We start from the raw sequence: 5162 nt of genomic DNA, 5'->3' as shown, positions 1-5162 counted from the left end.
GACCCTGATGATTGTGAGTCGAACCTCATGAGCATTGAATCTACTGCTGTTCGGTCAACAGCACAAATAATGAGGATTCGTGATCAGTTTGCACACTACTTCACACATGAAGGCCATGTTCCATGGCAAGACAGATACGTGTGAAAATATTGTAAAGTCTTCCTGATGTGGTGTAAAAAGTTACCTTATGGCGTGTAAAAAGTTTTTTAACCAGATGTCGTGTTAAAAATTACCTTATGTCGTGTATAAAGTTGTGTTGTGTTAAAAGTTAAAGTCATCCAAGATTATTAAATTTGAAACAGTTTACAACATGTTTATGGGTTTTTCCAACAAACTTTTGGTACACAGGTTTAACATATGATATCCCATAGGGAAGAAAAAAAAGGAAAATAGAAATTCACAACAAAAAACATAACCAAAAAAAAAAAATAGAAAACTTGCAACGTGGTTATTGCACCTGGCTGGGGACACTGAACTGTACTAAAGACTTTGGTACTGCACGGGCGTATTGTCTGCCCAACTATATGATGGACTGCTACTATGTCTATGAGGTTCCACGCTCGTTTCACCCCGGCCTCTATATTGAGGGTTGTAGGCCGGCAAGTCCATTCTTCTAGTTCCCGATGGAGCGGGTTCTTGTGGTCCCACAAATTCCTCTACAAGCTCGTTCAATCTTTGTCTAAACATAAAGTTTCTATGTGCCGGGATATTTTGGGCAACAGGCACATAGGATAAGAAAAGTAGCTTCCACTCATTAGCAGAGTAGACAGACTCGCGTGCTTGCAGCTCGGTAATTTCGCGCCTCACGTCTTTCAGCTCACTGCGACACATGTCCTCTACTCGTTGGAGTCCATCCACGATAATTGCATCAGCTTCATCTTTTTGGGTTGCTCGCTTGCGTCCACGCTGTGATTGCAACCGGGCACTCACACCTGCAGCAACAGTGCTTCTGTCCGCAGATCGTGGCTCGCTGATGCCAGACACATCTTCAGGTTGTGTTGGTTCCACTGGAGAAGGTTCCAGTTCCTCTGTTGGTCTCGGAGCAGCGGTACTGCATATCGTGCTGTAACCCAAAAAAAAAATTAATATAAATAAAGTAAATTAGTTACCTTTATTAAACAATTTTGTTTCGCACACAGACGTTTTTGTACTTACGAGCGCTGAGACAATGTTTTTTGAAGAAAGAGCAGTTGGTCGTAATGCACATACGGGGTCACCCGTTTACCACTGGATCCACTTGCTGCATTTTGATTGTTCCGGTAGTCACGGACAAAGCGATCGCGGATGGACTTCCAACGGGTATGGACAGCATCGGCTTTAAATTTAAAAAAAAAAAAAAAAATAGTAGACAGATAGTTTGAAGATATAGGAAACATTTTTCATAGTTTGCTAGGATAGTTGAGATATAAATAGTAGATAGATAGTTAAGAAATAGTTTTTAGAAATAGTGTATAGATAGATAGTGTACAGATAGTTCATAATTGAGAGAGACAACAAGTGGATAGGTTGATAGGATAGAAATTTTTTTGGGGTTTACATTTTCCGATGTTACGTCACCAATATTTACCAATTTTTTTCTTTGAAGTTGTAGACTTCTCCATGTATCGGGGATCAAAGTGACAGATTATTTGATCCCACAACTTCCGGTTTTTCACGATGTCATGGTGGGAGCTGTCGCTCTGGTCCCATATGGAGGTGTTGGCTTCAACAAGGTTGATCAGTGTCTCGTTGTGGATAGTCAATGGCTCTTCGTCAACGACAATCCTTTTTTTTTTGGCCGCTGACTTGGACTAGGTAAACCCAAAAAATTTAGGTTGATAGTTTCAATTTCACTGGATGGCCATATTCATATATACAGAGATAGATAGATACATAGATATAGCAATAGATAGATACATATATATAGATAGATATAGATAGATATATAGATACATAGATATAGATAGATAGATACATAGATATAGCAATAGATACATAGATATAGATAGATATAGATAGATATATAGATATAGATAGATAGATAGATAGATACATAGATATAGCTAGATAGATACATAGATAGATACATATTTATAGATAGATACATAGATATTGATAGATAGATAAATAGATAGATACATGGATATAGATATATACATAGATATAGATTGACAAAAATAGATGGAGCGATAGATAGTTGATATTTTACAGGTATAGTAGATAGAAATTGAATAGATAGATTGTTGATAAATATTGGATAGAATATTTCTAATTTGATATTTACCACTGGCAGTTGTGGCGACGACAGACGGCTAGGGACCTTCTTTCTTTTTTGTCCTCCGTGTTGCACCACCTATTGTGTATGTAAAATGTAAAAAAAAAACATTTTAACATTAAATTATGTTAACATTCATTGGATCAATAAATTTATGCCTGAAAAATTCAACATGTGTGCTATGTACCTTTGTTTTTTTAGCATGTTTTTTGGGGGGTGGTCTAGCAGCCTCGGGCTCAGAAGACTCCTATTCACAATAAAACAATAAACAGGATTGTTATGCCTAGCTCAATACAATGGAGTTTCACACAACATTATAGTGGTTTTTTAAAGTGCAAGCCTACCGACTGTGACGAAAAAATCGCAGACACACTGCTGCTGCTGCTGCTGCTGCTGACATCTGTGTCCGACATCTGTGTGCAACAAAGCAACATGTTTAGTACACACACATCCGACGGACATTTTACAGACTCCCATGATGTATACTGAGATATATATATAGAAATGTACTTACATTTCAGGAGAGGTATTGCAACACTCTGTCACGTGCAGTAGTCCTATTGTGGGTGGTATATTCCTCTTAATGGCCGAAATCACATTTCCTGTCACATGACACATGTGACCACCCTCAAACGCTATTAAAACGTGTGGTCCTATTTGGAAATTTTTCATGATTTGCGTCTGACTGCGTTTGCCATAGCCTTCTATGGCAGAATGAACGCTTCCGTTAGTAGTGCGTTAGCTTGACCGGACCCGAGAACGCTGCAAGCCGCGTTGAAGGTCCGTCAGAAAAAAAACGTTATGTGACAAACGCATACCAATTTAGGGATGCGTCACGATGCGTTTTACAATGCAAGTCTATGGGCGCGTTAGTAAGTGCGTTACATTGCGTTTTTACTACTTAAAAACGAGTCCGTTAGACGGACACACCTAGCGCAATGTGAACCCAGCCTTACTAAGCATGTGTACTAATTTAAATAATGGTGAATCTTGTGACACAGCTGGAAGTACATGACACAGGAAGTTGAGGAAAGCACAGAGAGAGAGGTCAGTTGAATGTAATATCTTTCCCTTCTTTTTTAATAAATAAATAATAATTTAAAATGAAAAATGACGTGGGGTTCCCTATATTTCTTACCAGCCAGATTAAAGCAGGCTACTGGGGAATAGTATGTTAGGAGTCGAGTTTCCTCTGCTGCACAGGGGGAATCTCGATCCGTGTCTGCTGTGGTCTCCCATTCTCCATCGGCCGCAGTGGAGCCTGCTCAGCGGAGACGTCGGTCCCAGCGTCTCACTGAGCCTGATTCTGTGCAAAGGGTTACTGCTGCCTCTCCAGGCTCTGCTATTGTACCCTGCCCTGATCTGCGGCGAGCAGGCTTTTCTGGGACTAAGTCCTGTTTTGCACATCCTGGGCATGAAACAAAAAATTAAATAGAGTAGGGACTGATCAAACTGCTTGTGTACATATAATCCCATTAAAACTTAGCCTTTAATGATTAATTAAATCTAAAACCCTGACCCAAAGCAAACCTGGTTAAATATCATATATGATAAAAATACCACCAATATGGTAACCTGTTAAGGTACTACGATACAACCTACTGCTCACGCCTGCCTTGCTGTGGGGGTTGGCACCCTAAGAAATGATTTTTTGGCGCCCCCACTCAACGCAGGCTGCCCCTCACTTCCCTACGAAATCCCTCTCAATATAGGCGGGAAAACAAAATAGTGGAGAGCAGTGATGAAAAAAAGGTGCAAAAAAAATTGAGTACCCAAATACAGCCTTAACAGGCTCCCCCATTAATAATTATAACAATACAGCACATGACCAATCAGATGATAAATCAATACTCAGTCTACATATAGCCATGTTCGTCCCATGTCTAGCATAGACTTATAGTAATCGCACATCATAGTCCAATAGGGACCAACCAAAGATGACCAGAGTATAACGATGGATATGATAAAGAATAATAAATAACTTAGCATGTGCTGGTATCACCCCGACGCGTTTCTCCGTTAGTACGGTTCATCAGGAGGAGAAGATGTGGTAATAGATATTGCCGGATGCCATGTAGATGAATAGCATAAGTCGGCGGTGGAAATGTGCGAGTATAAGTAACTAGCATTAAGTCCGCGCGCCTGAATAAGCCCCACCCCCACATGGATACAGCGGGATTATCTCCGGGTTAATACAGCGTTAGGTCCCCCAATTTTAAATATAACCAAAATACCACTAGTCCTCTACATATTACTAAAGGATTGCCGTGCTTCATACAGAATAAGGTATAGTTACTCTTGTTCCTGAGCTGTTGGTTGCCTTATTAGTATTATCATTTCCGGGGCCCAGTCTGTTCAGGCGCACACCTTCTATTCTTACCTGCTCATGCGCACTCCTCACCAAACAGACCCGCATGACACGCATAGTCCTAAGACAGCTTGCGTATCACGAGGAGACTGCGCAGTGATACCTGGGGGCGTGTCTTATTGCCGACAGATAGACCGACCTGCCGCTGCATATATAAAAACCTCTCCATGCTACTCGAGGACCATCTGATATGTTAATACTCTATTAAACAAGCAACAGTTAGACGGATTAAAAGCATAGAATAATGGTATACATCCATGTTCATAATAACAGCAAAATTAGTGGTTTTAAAGTATCACATTAATTTAGATTTCCTCTATTAAATAATTGGGGTAGCCAAACGCCTTAAAGTAAATTAAATAGCCACAGATAGTAAAGCAAATAAAATACCAAAATAATCTCCCTTCAATCGGGAACATGCTAAGGCATGTGAGAATATGGGATTACTACGGAGGATGTCCCAATCTTTCCTTGTATTTTTATATATATGTGTCGCAGAACCAACACAGGTACTCCATCATAACAATACTCAGATGAAAC

General features: G+C 40.0%; 1 long non-coding RNA gene across 2 annotated transcripts; it reads right to left on the bottom strand.

Annotated features, from left to right (window-relative positions):
* Window positions 1-1030: 1030 nt before the first annotated feature.
* Window positions 1031-3206, bottom strand: LOC143776424 (uncharacterized). 2 transcript variants are annotated; one of them, XR_013215824.1, is made up of 5 exons: window positions 2442-3206; window positions 2264-2332; window positions 1568-1790; window positions 1156-1315; window positions 1031-1063 (listed from the first exon to the last, which is right to left on the bottom strand). It is a non-coding gene; the product is annotated as an uncharacterized LOC143776424 (long non-coding RNA). The 2 variants fall into 2 exon arrangements; XR_013215823.1 differs by having other exon boundaries at window positions 2264-3206.
* Between the last annotated feature and the right edge of the window lie 1956 nt (window positions 3207-5162).

This window comes from Ranitomeya variabilis, chromosome 5, assembly GCF_051348905.1.
Source record: "Ranitomeya variabilis isolate aRanVar5 chromosome 5, aRanVar5.hap1, whole genome shotgun sequence".
In the NCBI taxonomy this organism is placed as follows: domain Eukaryota; kingdom Metazoa; phylum Chordata; class Amphibia; order Anura; family Dendrobatidae; genus Ranitomeya; species Ranitomeya variabilis.
Note: the sequence above shows the minus strand (reverse complement) of the source record. Positions and strands in the feature narration are given on the sequence as shown.